At 43.3% G+C, this 17,147-nt stretch overlaps 1 long non-coding RNA gene across 1 annotated transcript in view; it reads left to right on the top strand.

Moving 5' to 3' along the window:
• Nucleotides 1-3,761, top strand: part of LOC133493707 (uncharacterized) — a 59,245-nt gene extending 55,484 nt beyond the window's left edge. The window contains exon 4 of the long non-coding RNA XR_009793112.1: nt 3,635-3,761. This is a non-coding gene — a long non-coding RNA (uncharacterized LOC133493707). The remainder of the gene's footprint in view (nt 1-3,634) is intronic.
• The last annotated feature ends 13,386 nt before the right edge of the window (nt 3,762-17,147 follow it).

The raw sequence follows: 17,147 nt of genomic DNA, 5'->3' as shown, positions 1-17,147 counted from the left end.
ACCGCGCGTACAGTAAATATTTCCCGCATTAAAACGGCAGAATGGCAGTAAGAAGGAACTATCTTTTGCAAATAATGGCACGGAGAGGCAAAACTGGACAAATAATTAGCAGTGACAGCCTTGGACAGCTCATATCTAACAATAAATGGTCTAATGGCCATACATTAATAATGAAGTCATATACAATTGGTTGCAATTAAACCACATGAATATTCAAGTTTTCAGCAGATTCCCATTTCTACAAAATATGAATGAACTGAACTTAACTCAATTAAATTCCTATTTAACCAGACGTTTCTTTCCAAGGCCCTTTTATTTCACACCAAAAGTGTTTTTTGGGGTCGAGGTCAGGGGTTTTCGCTTTCAACCACGTCAGTGCATTCAATGTAAGACGTGTTACAGTACACCATGGTCTTTTATGTGCGTGAAATAATGTTGGATACATTTTGCACTCGATCCAAATGAAGGTAACACTCCGCTCCACTTGTAGTTCTACGGTCTATTTCCAAACTATTTGGGATGTGAACCTAGCAAAGAGCTACTTTAGATGAGCTGAAAGCGTTTTCTAGCGCTCGGGTATGCGCCGAGCCGTCAGAAATGCTTTGGCCTCACTGGGAAAGAGCAAAAAAAACGCGAGCAACTCGGTTCCGCCCTCTCTCCGCTCAGAAACCTTGGGCGGCGTGTTACTTTTTGAAGAGCGCTAAACGTGAACCGCAGCCCAAATGCCGAAGCCTGCGTGTCATGCAGTCATTTATGTATTACAAATGACTGCCTCAACAGTGCTTTTTTTTTTTTTTTTTTCACCCAGTTGCACATTTTAGAGGCCCATATGGATGCTTTGTACTGTCAAGATTTGCGAGTTGAACCCTACGCGTGTTCGCGGATCGAGGAAGAGATGACCAATGATTAGACGAGTTAACAGCAAAGGGATTTATTACAAAGTAATGTTTATTACGGGCGTTTTATCTAAGTATCTGCTGCACATGAGACGTGAAGACAAAAGCTGCCCGGTAACGCAAGGTTTTTATATGTATGGGTCCATGGTAGAAGTGGCTGCGCCCAAGTCTGGTCTGGGGCCGGGATAGTAACTTTCCTTATCTGGTGTCGTCCGTCTCCACGGCAACCCCTGGGCGAGGAGGATGTCACCAGCTGGTTTCTGCGTACAAAGATCAAGGACAACCGCCGCGCTGTGCAGCATATTCTTGTCTGATTAGCAAATGGACAACGCCTTATCTGTTGATTAAATGTATAAGGTCATATTTAAGCCAAAAAAAAAAAAGAAAGTACAATAAAAGTAGTCTTCAGTGCCCTTGGGTTGAATGAGGGCTTTAAATATGCTTGACCGGGAGGGAAATACTGTATCTGTACGTGTGGGGCTGAAGCATATCAGTCTTTACATACTTTTGTACCCACGCCGTTTACTGTGCTTAGTCATGCGTCCGTTGTTTACTGGCGCGGCTACGAGAGATGCAGTACAGACTTGCCATTACGTACTCCCTCGCGTGTTGAAAGTTGACCACAACATCGCAGGGAGACGATGCCCCGGACATGAAAGCCAGCCGTAATGGAGATAATAGGATGGACGAGTGCGGCCCAGTAAATTAATGGGCCCTCCTTGACACAAAGTCCATTTGTTGGTTTTGAAACGTTGTGACAGTTAATTACTGGGGGTAAGGCTGCAGCGGACCACTCCACTCAGGCGGCCTCGGGAAAGAAAGAAGAAGAAAAAAAAAACCCAAAACATTTGCCGGTGTGTCGGGAGACATCTTACGAGGTTGCGGTTTAAGTGCGTAGGCGGCGAGGGAATCATCGGAGCGGAGGTCGGTCGCGCGCCTTTTTAGCCCGTAGGCATATCCGCACAAAACTGTCTCTCGGCACTATTTGCAAGTACTAATTATCTTTGTCGGACATATTTTGGAGTGGTTTTTTTTTTTCTCCCCCCCCCCCCCCTTGCGAAATTGACCGTATGTAGTACCCAGTACGAATTTCCGCACCAAGCTGTGCAACATGACATGTACAATTCAAACCCCAACCGACCCAGAGCGAAATGGGGGCAATTTTCTTTTCTCATAATAAGGCCCCAAAATGATTACTATTAATTTATTTTGTTTTTTTTTTTTGCATCCAATTTATTCTAATAGTGGACACGTTGACCGGCTCCTTGCTATGATGAAGTGAGTCACTTCCACATGAAATGCCTCACTGCGCCTTCACACAATACGTGGTAATTAACATCATTCCACCCCTGCGTTTCCTGTTTGGACGGATCAGAACGTCAGCCCGGGGAAACGGATGATTGCTTCCTCAAAGAAGTATTTGCATTATATAGACTGGCGACTTTGTACCCCGTCGAACATGAGTCAGGATGAAAGTGACAATTAGTAGAATCATGCGAGTGCAATTTTCCCTTGCAATGTCGTCGTGCAGGCAGCTGGTAAAGCGTTGAGGTCAAGAGTTCAATCCCGGACCCGCCTGTGTGGAGTTTGCATGTTCTCCCCGTGCCTTGCGTGGGTTTCCTCCGGGCACTCCGGTTTCCTCCCACATTCCAAAAACGTGCAACATTAATTGGACACTCTAAATTGCCCCAAAGTGTGATTGTGAGTGCGGCTGTTTGTCTCCATGTCCTGGCAACCAGTTCAGGTTGTACCCCGCCTCCTCCCAGTTGACAGCTGGGACAGGCTCCAGCACTCCCCGCGACCCTCGTGAGGATAAGCGGTGAAGAAAATGGATGGATGGATGCAAATATTAGGATTTTTTTATCATTCTCGTACATGATTCACCGTATTCCATGATTTTGAGCCTGTGCTATAGTTTTTGCATACGTTTCCCAGGATAAAAAAAAAATTGAGTGAAAATTTGATGAAAATGTTAAAGAATTAAGTGTTCATGTATGTTTAAAAGGTTTTCAAGAGTATAAAAGTGTTTTAAAGTATGGCAGAGAAGAGGTTGATACATACAGCTTTATATAATTATAGACGCACAGACACACCTATAGATCACTACTTTGCTGATTTCACATATTGCATGTTATGAGTTTCTTGATACAATATTTTGCTTAAATTTATCAAAAATTGGAGCTACAAGTGCTAGATTGTGGCTGCAAATTAAACCGCTTCCAGCAGTAAGTTAGCGCACACAGCATGAATTGTTCTTCATTTTACTGTCAAACTAAACATCCAAAAAAGTGAATGACACTTTGTGCATTTAAAACCACGTCGCTTTTAATGTCTGCTAGGTTAATGCTAACATGATTCAAAATGCCATATACAGGCAAATGGCAAATCTATGTGCTGTTGTTTTACCGGTCACGCAAAAGGTACTTGAACACCAGCCAATAATCACGGGTGTATATTCTTCATCCATTGCGAAAAGCAATTAATATTCCTTCAGTTTATTGGGTCTCATTCATTTCAATGAGGAGAAATGATTAAGAAACAAATGTGGGCGCGGAGCGAATTAAATGATCAGCTCTTATTGCCGGTTGGGTTTGTGTTTAACTGTTTTTCTCACATTTATTTGCTCTTTTAAAATATGTTCCATCCGAGTCTTTACGAGAGGAGAAAGCTTCGAGTTTAACTTTGTCTGGAGGTTTACTGTCAGAATTAAGCAGGGAATTTCACTTATTATTCACCAGGCCCTTCAGATCGCAAACGCCGACGAGCATCCTCCTCCTCCTCCATTTTGAAGGAGAACAAAACAGAGAAGAATACCAATGGGAGCTGCTCGGAAATTGTTTCATGAAAAAAAAAAAAATACTTGTGCTAATCAATTGAATGTTGCTTCAGGACTCAACTGACAAAACTCGCGCTGTTGGCCAATAAAGAGCAACGTTTGAATCGGTCCGTACTCGTCTTTGTAGTAATAATGCAACGGGGGCTCGCTGCCTAAAGTTGCGGCTGTTTGGGTTGGGCAAATATTTAGAATTTGAATTTTGATGCGTAATTAAAAAGGCAAACGTGCGCCACGGTGATTGTAAATGAATCCGATTAAAAGGTCCATTGAACATTTGGCGTTGCGGAATTTGGAGTCATCAAGAGTTTGTCTGGATGGATGCGGCAATGCAATAGCTATATTTGTTCACGTTATGATGTCAAAGAATCAATTAAGTCCTCAAACAGGGTTTAACCTGTGATGAAGAGAGTTCTTGGCGGTATCTTGAAGGTTTAGGTCGCAGCTTCGAGAGTCATTCAATCCCAAAAGGAACATCTTAATATTGATTTTTCGACGAGCTCTATATCTTAATTGGATGTTTCCCTCTCGGATAAAATTGCAGGTTGTCGGTTGTTTACCTGCTTTGAAAAATAAATAAAATTACCAAGGCGTTTTGAATTCAGTGCATACCTTTTTGGCATCAATAAAGGAAATAAATTACAGGGTTAATACAAATGTATTTATGCGTGAGTGCCATAGGCGGCTAATTATGCCCACGGTATAAAATGCACACGCGTGTTTGCGAGCCCTCTTCAAATGTATTTAAGTAATTTATGTAGGGGCAGTATTTGTTTTCTTTACACTCATTTGGACTCCATCACCCGCGATCAGAATTTATGACGTCGCGTGGCAACGCTTCCATCCGCACTTCAATTGCATCCGTCAAGTCCCGGCCCTGCCGTGATCGCATTATCGCGTTTATTTTTTTTATTGCTCGGGGAGTTGCTCGGCTTTTTCCCTACACATTGAAAATGTTTTTTCTCCGGCTCCGGCGGACGTTTTGCGGTTGACGGATGATCTTGACTCTTAGAATTTCTATGGCTCGATATATTAAAGCACTGTATAATCATTTACAGTACTAAGTACATTGTCATGAGGTATTGTAGGAGTCGCATCAAAGAGATGACTATTCAATTATAAATGTGACAATTTTGGTAAGCGAAAAGTGCAACGTACACAGATAAACTGTCCCTTTTCAATGCTCTGCTTCCGTTGAAAGAGTCACTAGAGATGAGGTTCAGGAAGCTCGTCGGGAGAACTATTGCTGGCATTTACAAAGAGGTGAGATGAGGTGTTACACGCATCTTCTAGGTTTTCCAGCCTCATTTCACCTGAGTCACGCAGGATTCTATTCAATCTGTCCGAGGAGTGCTTCGGGGTCTCTTTAGGTTGTCTCAGTCTAGACGTGTACTCACCTGGAAAAGGGACATAAGTGCGTTATCGGGTACTAAATTGATGATTAGGTAACACTCTACAATGGCTTGAAACGTACGGTGCATTAGGGATGTGTTGGTTGAAGGCGACGACGGGATGAAGGATGTGCAGCGCGGAGGGTTGAAGTAATGAGTCAGGCGGAGCTGAGCCCCAGCGGCAGTAAGCTGTAAAGATTCTTTTTTTTTTTTTTTTTTTTACCCAGACGTGCACAGCAACTTCTTGTTCAGGCCCGATATAATTGCCGTCACAGCCCGCGGGAGGGCGGCACCTCCTCAAACCCAAAGTCCCGCTCCCGAACAAGGGCAGCAGGTTGGGAAAAGGCAATTGATGAAAGTCTAGCACTTGGGGAAATATTAGTGGATAACTGGAATCAGACGTCAACGAAAGCAGTTTGTTTCACCATTGAAGATAAGTTTTGACAAAGAGTTGGGGTTTCTCAACGTCATTAAAGAGGGAGGACAGCAGAATAGCGGTGAGATGTGTCGTAGGTGTGTCAGAAGAATTTAAGGTGGAGGTGGAACTGCATCAGGGATCCGCCCTGAGCCCCTTCCTGTTTGCGGTAGTAATGGACAGGCTGAGAGATGTTAGACTGGAATCCCCTTGGACCATGATGTTTGGAGATGGTATTGTGATATGCAGTGAAAGCAGGGCACTGGTGGAGGAACAATTAGAAAGATGGAGGCACGTACTGGAAAGGAGAGGAATGAAGATTAGCCGAAGGAAAAGAGTATTTGTGAATGGATGAGAGGGGTGGTGAGGGACGAGTGAAGCTCCAGGGAGAAAAGATGGCGAAGATGGACGACTTCAAATACTTGGGGTCAACAATACAGAGCAATGGAGAGTGTGCTAAGGAAGTGAAGAAACGGGTCCAAGTGGGGTGGAACAGTTGGCGGAAGGTGTCTGGTGTTCTATGTGACAGAAGAGTCTCCGCGAGGATGAAGGGCAAAGTCTATAAAACAGTGGTGAGGCCGGCCATGATGTACGGATTAGAGACGGTGGCACCGAAGAGACAACAGGAAGCAGAACTTGAGGTAGCAGAAATGAAGATAAATAAGCACATTAGAGGGACAATCAAAGTTGGATACTTTGGAGACAAGGTTCGAGAGAGCAGACTTCGATGGTCTGGACATTTCCAGAGGCGAGAGAGTGAGTATATTGGTAGAAGGGTGCTGAGGATGGAGCTGCCAGGCGAAAGAGTTGGAAGAAAACCAAACAAAAGGTTGATGGATGTGGTGAGGAGAGAGGACATGAAGACTGTGGGTGTGAGTGAGGAAGATGCACGAGATAGGCTTAGATGGAAAAAGATGACACGCTGTGGTGACCCCTAATCGGGACAAGCCGAAAGGAAAAGAAGAAGAATGAAAAGCGGAGACAATTTGTCAGAGGTTAGCAAGAAAATATGAACTAGACTCGCACGATCGACTTGCTTCCTAATTGTACCGGTCAAGAAAATAAATGGCAAGCGAGCGTCTCTTGCCACCGAAGGTCTTTCACTGGGGACAGTTGACTCCCAGTGGAAGCGGTTTTGCTCTCTCGTGTCCCGCTCATGCACAGAAATGTCACCGGCAAAGTGGTAATGGCGTTTTTCGACCTCTTTGCGCTGACATTTCCAAATATTTGCAAAGGCGAGGGCTTTTCGCCTCGGGGTGTCGCGGAGAACGCTGCCAGCGGCCGCGCCATTGTTTGTGATTTGAATTGCTAACTTGATAGCCGGGGACGAGATTAGACTCGGGCTTTAATATTTGAAAGGAAAGTGGAATCTGCTGGCGCTTCCCGGCGTGGAGCGGTGCACCGCTGTTCGCCGTTGGTGGCTCGCGCTGATTCTGGCAAGACAGCAAAGCATCTTGGGAAGGAAAGGCGACGGAGCTCCCATTGTGACTGGCAACCCAACTGTCTGTTTTGCAGTCAAAATAATGCAGCGCGAACAAAAGAAACGGTTGAAAAAAGGAGGGATGAACACAGCGGGGCTAATATATTCCTTTATTTGCTGCCCTTTCTCAAGTTTTCAGACTTGGTTGCTCATTAGAGGCTTATGTATTGTTGTGTCGTCAAATAATTAGAGGAAATGGAAAAAATGAAGTAAAAGGGTAGCTTTCTCTTTTTTAAAAAAAATATTATTGATATATTGTTTGGGGAGCGATTTTGTTGATAACTTTTAGAGACAGAATTTCTCGGCGTAGGGGGTGTCCAGTTTGGTGGCCTCAGGATCGCATCTCTGCTCTCTGCAGATGACGTGGTTCTGTTGGCTTCCTCAAGCCGTGATCTCCAGCTCTCACTGGGGCGATTCGCAGCCGAGTGTGAGGCGGCTGGGATGAGAATCAGCACCTCCAAATCCGAGACGAGGGTCCTCAGTCGGAAAAGGGTGGCGTGCCTTCTCCAGGTCGGGGATGAGATCCTTCCCCAAGTGGAGGAGTTCAAGTATCTTGGGGTCTTGCTCACGAGTGGAAGAATGGAGCGGGAAATCGACAGATGGATCGCTGCGGCGTCTGCAGTGTTGTAGACTTTGTATCAGTCCGTTGTAGTAAAGAGGGAGCTAAGTTGAAAGGCGACGCGTTCAATTTACCAGTCGATCTACGTTCCTACCCTCACCTATGGGCACGAGCTGTGGGTCGTGACCGAAAGAAAACAAGATCACGGATACAAGCGGCCGAAATGAGTTTTCCTCCACAGGGTGTCCGAGCTCTCCCTTAAAGATAGGGTGGGAAGCTCGGTCATCCGGGAGGGGCTCAGTGTCGAGCCGCTGCTCCTCCGCGTTGAGAAGAGCCAGATGAGGTGGCTGGGGCATCTGATTCGGACGCCTCCCTGGTGAGGTGTTCCGGGCACGTAAAAGAAGCCTCGAGGACGACCCGGGACACGCCGGAGAGACTATGTCACTCGGCTGGCTTGGGAACACCTCAGGATCCCTCCAGAAAGCTGGAACAAGTGGCTGGGGAAAGGGAAGTCTGGGCATCCCTGCTGAAGCTACTTCCCCCGCGACCCGACCCAGAAAAGCGGTAGATAATGGATGGATGGATGATTTGGGGAAATCGATTCTTTCCGCCAATATGTCCAGTTCAATGAATAATTAAAAAGTGTAGTTTGAAAAATTGTGCCGATTTAAGATATTGGGTAAAAGTCACAGCAATGTATGACAAGGCGTTTTATTTAGTTTTTTTTTGGTGGCATATTTCCAGGGCCAGGCGCAAAATGGTTCCCAAAAGAAAGTCAATGACCCCAAAGACACGACGTGTTGTGATCATTGACCAAAGCCCAACCAAAAAGCATCGACAGCCGAGAAAAAGACAAAAGTATAACTTGAAATTGCATCAACAAATGGATTACGCCACTTGACTACTTCAACATCGACCTTCGCACAATGCTGATAGATTGCCACAGAAAAAGGTGCAAAATAAAAAAAAAAGAAACATACACGAACAAGGTCACAAAAAGCGAGGCGTGCATTACGAATCAGTGATTAACAACGCAGGTTGGAGGAAGCAAAGAAGAAGAATATATATATATATATATATATATATGTGTGTGTGTGTGTATAAATTCCTTTAAGTGTTGGCCTCACAGTTCTGAGGACCCGGGTTGGATCCCGGACCCGCCTGCGTGGGTTTTCCCCGGGCCCTCCGGGTTTCCTCCCACATCCCAAAAACATGCAACATTTAATTGGACACTCTAAATTGCCCCTCGGTGTGATTGTGAGTGCGGCTGTTTGTCTCGATGTGGCCTTCGATTGGCTGGCAACCAGTTCAGGGTGTACCCCGCCTCCTGTCCGTTGACAGCTGGGATAGGCTCCGGCATTCCCTGCGACTCTTGTGAGGATAAGCGGCAAAGAAAATGGATGGATGGATGGATTTCAATTCCCGTGTAACTGTGCCACGATGGCACATTTGTTTGATTGTGATGTGTAGAATAAAGCCTGCCAGTTTAGCCATTATTTGTATTGTCATCATTCATTTTTACATGTCTTGACATGATCTTTAAAGTTTGGAATTTGCTGTATTGTGATTATTCAAATGTGAATATACAGTACAGGAGAGACCCCGATGACATTGGTGGACAGATGACTTTTATTTTTGCTCCCGCGGTGGACATTGTTGACGGTGGAACGTCTTAACTGCAAGGTGCAGGCCACTTGAGGCATCTGCAGCAGAATAAGGTCAAATTCATATTTTTGCACAAACTGATATTGGTCGGTCCACGTCATCTGTTATTTTTCTGTCTTGTTAACCAATTTAGTGTGTTGAAAATTCATGTGAATGAAAATCATGCCATCGCGGGGGACGTTGTGTCATTATGCTGCCTCAAGATTGAAAGTCTGAATTTTTCAACTTTTTTTTAAAATTTTAACTGCTCCGTTTCTTCCCTTCCTTCCAGGCAGGAGCTTTTTTTTTTTTTTTTTTTTGTCACATTGTTCTTTCATCGAGATCTTCTTGTTCTAGTATGCTTCCACATGAGGGTCCAATTAGTGACCGCCGAGGGTCCGGTGGGGTTTCGGGCAAGTCGCCAGCGCTCCAGAACCGATCGCAGCTTGGCCGAGTGGCAATGAAAACGCTTTACGAGCGGCTTCGTTCCACAAGTTAAAAATGATTCATCTGCGCGATCTCCATGAAACGGTTTGTCATGGTTGATTTTAATGAGTCATTGATTTCAAATGTGACTCACGTTGCTCTGTTCCGTCTTGACTTCCTTTTCTCTCCTTAATTCTCCCAAATACTTTTAACAGTTACCGTTTATTTTATGGCCCCAATTCGCTGGTTGTAGAGCACATATTTAATATTTGGAAGGTGGATCCACAAAATGAGAACAGAGAGACCTGGACTTAACAAGTGACCCGAGTTTGGGTTTTTTGGGAGATTAGAGCCGTCGCTCGGATGATATATTTTTTTGTCTTGTGTGATAGGAAACAACGATACCCTTAATTATGATTCAGTCAGTGTTTCTTGAATGTCCTATCATAACATTCCCTCTTATCTCACTTGTGCGACGTGCAGATAAGGTTAACTGTTCTGGCGGGAACAGCAAAATAATTTTTTTCCCCTCCCTCCCTCCCCACGGCTGCAAGCTATTACGCATGTACCTAAAAGACTTGCTGCCCTGCTGACAGAATGTTTATAAATCGAACCTGCTGGAAAATATTTGGTCCTTTCTTCCCCATTTGTGGTTGAGCCTTTTGCATTTACTGTGAAGAAAATAAGTATTTGAACACCCTGCTATATTGCAAGTTCTCCTCCCACTTAGAAATCATGGAGGGGTCTGAAATTTTCGTTGTAGGTTCATGTCCATTGTGAGAGAGACCATCTAAAGTGTATGATTTTTTGTTTTTAACGATTTTTTAGTGTGATATAGCTGGAAATAAGTCTTTGACCACCTGAGAAAACCAATGTTAATATTTAGTACAGTAGCCTTTTTTTTGCAATTACAGAGGTCAAATGTTTCCTGAAGTTGTTCACCAGGTTTGCACACACTGCAGGAGGGATTTTGGCCCACTCCTCCACACAGATCTTCTCTAGAACAGACAAGTTTCTGGGCTGTCGCTGAGAAACACGGAGTTTCAGCTCCCTCCAATGATTTTCGATTAGGTTTAGGTGTGGAGACTGGCTAGGCCACGCCAGAACCTTAATACGCTTCTTGCGGAGCCCCTCCTTGGTTTTCCTGGCTGGGTGCTTCGGGTCATTGTTATGTTGAAAGACCCAGCCACGAAAGAGATTGTTCCCCAAAATCTCACAATACACGGCCGTGGTCATCCTCTCCTTAATACAGTGCAGTCGTCATGTCCCATGTGCAGAAAAAGACCCCCAAAGCATGCTGCTACCACCACCCTGCTTCACAGTAGGGATGGTGTTCTTAGTATGCAACTCATCATTCGTCTTCCTCCAAACACGGTTAGTGGAATTATGACTAAAAAGTTCCATTTTGGTCTCATCTGACCGCAAAACCTTCTCCTGCGATGCCTCGTTATCATCCAAATGGTCGTTGCAAACTTAAGACGGGCCTTGACATGAGCTGGTTTAAGCAATGGAACCTTCTGTGCCATGCATGATTTCAAACCATGACGTCTTAGTGTATTACCTATAGTCCCTTTGGAAACGGTGGTCCAAGCTCTTTTCAGAGCACTGACCAAGTCCTTTCATGTAGTCCTGGGCTGATTCCTCATCTTTCTAAGGATCATTGAGACCACACGAGGTGATATCTTGCATGGGGCTCCACTCAGATTAAGATTGACCATCAGGTTTTAGCTTCTTTGATTTTCTAACGATTGCTCCAACAGTGGACCAGGTGTCTTTATGGAGCTAATGACCTCACACAGGTGCATCTGATTCAGGATAATACGTGGAGGTGGAGTTTTAAAGGTGGACTAACAGGTCTTTGAGGGTCAGAATTCTAGCTGAAAGACAGGTGTTCAAATACTTATTTGCAGATGTCGCACAAATCGATAAAAAAATCCTAGATTGTGATTTCTTTTTAGATTATTTCTCTCACAGTGGACACACACCTACGATGAAAATTTCAGACCCCTCCATGATTTCTAAGTGGAAGAACTTGCAATATAGCGGGGTGTTCAAATACTTATTTTCTTCACTGCAAATGTCTACATCAGATCAGTGCGTTTGTCACGAGTTTTCGTCGCGGACCGGCAAGGCCGTGTTGCTGTGTACAGTCCATCCACTTCAGTCGCCTGCTGTTTTCCTCGAAATGATGCAACGTTATGCATGAACACCAAATAAGATTAAGCATTGGCGCTCTCGCCGCCGCTGTTCTGTTCTCCGCCTCCTCAAAGTCATTTCTGCTTTCCTGATTAAAAGTGCACCGTTTCCATAGAGACGCGCCCGCTGCGAGACGGCATCGGGTCCGCTCGGCTAACTAGTCAACCAACCCCATGCTGGGGACAACATTAGGTCCACCTGCACGCGCTAATTCAAAGATTGTCCACTGAAAAGCGACGGTGGTTGTGATCCTCAAAACTATATTCAGTATTATTTCGACATATTGGACAGTTTGAGCTTTACCGGTGCATTTTCGACATCACTTGTCAGATTAGAAAATCAGACGTCGCCTCTGAGGTCCAACGTTTGGCCACCCCTGCCCTAATTCGACGCTGAGCTGTGGCAAAAACGTCACTGACACCTTCACACTTGTGTGAAGGTTTTATGTCAGCGCACTTCTTTTTTCATGTCCCCCCCCCCCCCCCCCAACAACAACTTTAGTTGATTTATGAACTGTGGAGAAGAACATTACAAATAATTACGTGTCTCCTCACCCACCGTGTTTGCGTTCACGTCGTACTGATGCACGTGTTACATTTCATACTATGCAGGACTGATCGCAGCCGTAGCGAGGCCCTCCAGACCACCGTGTAGACCAACGGTGTCGCCGTACTGACGGTGAAAACGACAAGATCCATGACATGAAATTGCGCGTGGTCTGCGAATGTTTAGGGTATGAATCACCGAGGGCGGATGTCTGGAGGAGATCACTTACGCTGGATAGCTGCACTGATTGGACTTGGATTGGGAGTTTTTATGCAAATGGGCTCCTCGACCTGACGTACAATATCGACGCCGCGCAGATGGAACCCGGATTAAAGACACATCCTGTCGAGTCCCACTCTGGTGAAAGATGTTTTGCTCGTGTGGAGTGTTTTTTTTTTTTTTTTATGTCGTCTGTACAGAGACAGACATGAGAAGGCTGATTGCCGGCTGTCTGCAGGAAATGAAAAGTATCTCTGTGCTCAGCTTAAATCCGGCATGTGGACATGACCGACGTCAGATTCGCATTTAGCGGCGTCATGTTACCAACATTCCGATTGCGATTTTATAACTGTATCCCGTTAGCCCATCTATGGCGTTTGGTATTTTATGCTAGCATTAAGATGGTGGAGTTATTTGGCTGAAGATTTTGGTGTTTAAATATACTTTACAATGTTAAATTGTCTTTTAGTTGTCAGGCATGGTGTACCACAGGGTGGTCGCCCAGTTTTTGTTCTTTTTGCAGTGCAACGTTTGCAGAAAGTGACTAAACGGTCACTTAGCTTTTTTTTCTCTTTTTTTTTTTGACAACTGTTGGCAATCTGCCGAACTTTGCCGACATCACGGAACTATAAATACGTTGTATTTTTTTTACTTTTAGGTAGGCTATACTGCATAAGCCCAGTCACAAGTCTCTGTATTGTATTTACTCTACATCGCAATACGAGCAGCCATTGAAATTCAAATTAGCACGCCCCCGATTTGTTTGCCAGAAGTTACTTTGGTCGTTTGTTTGCGTTTAGTGAGATAGAATCTCGGGTAGAACTTCATGATATAGTAATGGCTAGGCTGACAGATGAGGTTGGACTGGAATCCATCACACAAAAACATCCGGGATTTTAAATAACAGTGATGTATCTTAATATGCAAAACTTTGTAGCGTCCTTCAATGAATATTTTGTTGGCCCTCGTCTAAAAATAGCACCCTGCTCATGATAACTTGGGGTCCGGTTTAATTCCGAATGGTGACTGCGTGATGCTTTGCGGCTAACGAACATTAATGGTGACTTGCCGGTGACTAAAGTCACTGTCAGCACGGTATGACACCAGTGGAGTCCTGATGGCCTCATCATCTGAACTGAGCCTCGACCTCATTCTCTGCACTGTTGTCTCCCATCCGTTTACGGCACATCAACAGACCCAAAGTATGAGCCGCTTTAGAGAAGGAAAGGCCGAAAAAGTGACGTTTGCCGAAGAAAACTCGAGAAACGTGTCCAGAGTGTTGTTGACTGTGTCTGAAGCATCCTCCCTGACGGTCACAACCTGCATTTGTGCAACGGTGGAGCAAGACGACAAAAGAGCGAAAGCGGCACCGCCGCAGGGTGGGATGGAGGGATGCGGGGAGCTCGACGAGCAGACGGGAGGGAGTGAAAGCGAGCAGGGGGGCCTGTCAGACTATTAACGTCATGGCGTGAGCCCCGGGGGCTCCGAGTGACACAGGAGACGACTGGACGTATTTAGCATAGTGCTGTAAACAAGCATGCTCACGTGGACGCACACTGAATTGACCCGCCTGTTAAATGCCCAGGGGTGAGAAAGTGCTTGGTGTACGAGTATGTTTAAGATGGGAGAGAGAGAAAAAAATGAGCATTTATAATAGGTGTTTTTTTTCTGGGAAAAATGACTATCCATGGAAAGGCGTTTTTTTTTTTTTTTTTTTTGTGGACAAAACGACCATCTATGGGAAGGCAATTTTTGGTTTTTCCTGACGAAACATGGATGTTTTTTCGCATAAAAACACCTGACTACACATGGTTGTTTTTTTTTTTTTCTTCGCAAAAAACGCCTTAGTATACATGGTCGTTTTTTCTAAAAAAAACGCCTTAGTATACACGGTCGTTTTTTCACCAAAAAACGCCTTAGTATACATGGTCGTTTTTTTTGCAAAAAAAACCCACCTTACTATACACGGTCGTTTTTTTCGCAAAAAAACGCCTTACTATACACGGTCGTTTTTTCGCAAAAAAAACACCTTAGTATACATGGTCGTTTTTTTTGCAAAAAAACGCCTTACGATACACGGTCGTTTTTTTCACAAAAAAAAAAAAACGCCTTACTATACATGGTCGTTTTTTTCGCAAAAAAAAAAAAAAAACGCCTTTCTATACATGGACGTTTTTTCGGAAAAAAATGCCTTAGTGTACGTGGTCGTTTTTTTCCAAAAAAACGCCTTACTTTACATGGTCGTTTTTTTTGCAAAAAAACGCCTTACTATAAATGGTCGTTTTTTCGCAAAAAAACACACGACAATACATGGTCGTTTTTTCGCAAAAAAACGCCTGACTATACATGGTCGTTTTTTCGCAAAAAAACGCCTGACTATACATGGTCGTTTTTTCTAAAAAAAACGCCTTATATACATGGTCTTTTTTTGCAAAAAAACGCCTTACTATACATCGTCGTTTTTTCGCAAAAAAAACGCCCGACTATACATGGTCGTTTTTTCACAAAAAAACGCCTTACTATAAATGGTCGTTTTTTCGCAAAAAAACGCCTGATTATACATGGTCGTTTTTTCGCAAAAAAACGCCTGATTATACATGGTCGTTTTTTCGCAAAAAAACACCTCACTATACATGGTCGTTTTTTCTAAAAAAAACGCCTTACTATACATGGTCGTTTTTTTGCAAAAAAACGCCTTACTATAAATGGTCGTTTTTTCGCAAAAAAACGCCCGACTATACATGGTCGTTTTTTCACAAAAAAACGCCCGACTATACATGGTCGTTTTTTCGCAAAAAAACGCCTTACTATAAATGGTCGTTTTTTCGCAAAAAAACGCCTGATTATACATGGTCGTTTTTTCGCAAAAAAACGCCTGATTATACATGGTCATTTTTTCGCAAAAAAACGCCTTACTATACATGGTCGTTTTTGAGCGAAAAAACGCCTTACTATACATGGTCGTTTTTTTTTTGGAAAAAAAAAGCCTTACTATACATGGTCGTTTTTTTGCAAAAAAACGCCTTACTATACATGGTCGTTTTTTTGCAAAAAAACGCCTTACTATACATCGTCGTTTTTTTGCAAAAAAAACGCCTTAGTGTACGTGGTCGTTTTTTTGCAAAAAAATGCCTTTCTATACATGGTCATTTTTTCGGAAAAAAATGCCTTAGTGTACGTGGTCGTTTTTTCGAAAAAACGCCTTACTATAAATGATCGTTTTTTCGAAAAAACGCCTTACTATAAATGATCGTTTTTTCGCAAAAAAACGCCTGACCATACATGGTCGTTTTTTCGCAAAAAACGCCTCACTATACATGGTCGTTTTTTCGCAAAAAAACGCCTCACTATACATGGTCGTTTTTTTCGCAAAAAAAAAACGCCTCACTATACATGGTCGTTTTTTTCGCAAAAAAAATGCCTTAGTATACATGGTCGTTTTTGAGCAAAAAAACGCCTTACTATACATGGTCGTTTTTTCGCGAAAAAACGCCTTACTATACATGGTCGTTTTTTTTTCGGAAAAAAAAACGCCTTAATATACATAGTCGTTTTTTTTTGGAAAAAAAAGCCTTACTATACATGGTCGTTTTTTTGCAAAAAAATGCCTTTCTATACATGGTCATTTTTTCGGAAAAAAATGCCTTAGTGTACGTGGTCGTTTTTTCGAAAAAACGCCTTACTATAAATGGTCGTTTTTTCGCAAAAAAACGCCTCACTATACATGGTCGTTTTTTTCGCAAAAAAATGCCTTAGTATACATGGTCGTTTTTGAGCGAAAAAACGCCTTACTATACATGGTCGTTTTTTTTTCGGAAAAAAAAAACGCCTCACTATACATGGTCGTTTTTTTCGCAAAAAAAAAAACGCCTCACTATACATGGTCGTTTTTTTCGCAAAAAAAACGCCTTACTGTATGTGGTCATTTTTTCGAAAAAAAACGCCTTACTATACATGGTCATTTTTCCGCAAAAAAAACGCCTTACTGTACATGGTCGTTTTTTCGCAAAAAAACGCCTTACCGTACATGGTCGTTTTTTTCGCAAAAAAAAAAACGCCTTACTGTATGTGGTCATTTTTTCGCAAAAAAACGCTTACTATACATGGTCGTTTTTCCGCAAAAAAAACCGCCTTACTATACATGGTCGTTTTTTTCGCAAAAAAAACGCCTTACTATACATGGTCGTTTTTTCGCAAAAAAAAACGCCTTACTGTACATGGTCGTTTTTTCGCAAAAAAACGCCTTACTATACATGGTCGTTTTTTTGCAAAAAAAACGCCTTACCGTACATGGTCGTTTTTTTGCAAAAAAAAAACACCTTACCTATACATGGTCGTTTTTTCGCAAAAAAAAAACGCCTTACTATACATGGTCGTTTTTCGCAAAAAAAAAAAAAAAAACGCACAAGTATACATGGTCGTTTTTTCGCCAAAAAACGCCTTCGTATACATGGCCGTTTTTTTCGCAAAAAAACGCCTTACTATACATGGTCGTTTTTTCGCCAAAAAACAGCTTCGTATACATGGTCATTTTTTTGCAAA

The sequence above is a fragment of the Syngnathoides biaculeatus genome, chromosome 20 (genome assembly GCF_019802595.1).
Source record: "Syngnathoides biaculeatus isolate LvHL_M chromosome 20, ASM1980259v1, whole genome shotgun sequence".
Lineage (NCBI taxonomy): Eukaryota > Metazoa > Chordata > Actinopteri > Syngnathiformes > Syngnathidae > Syngnathoides > Syngnathoides biaculeatus.
The sequence above is the reverse complement of the archived record's forward strand: the minus strand, read 5'-3'. Positions and strand labels throughout refer to the sequence as shown.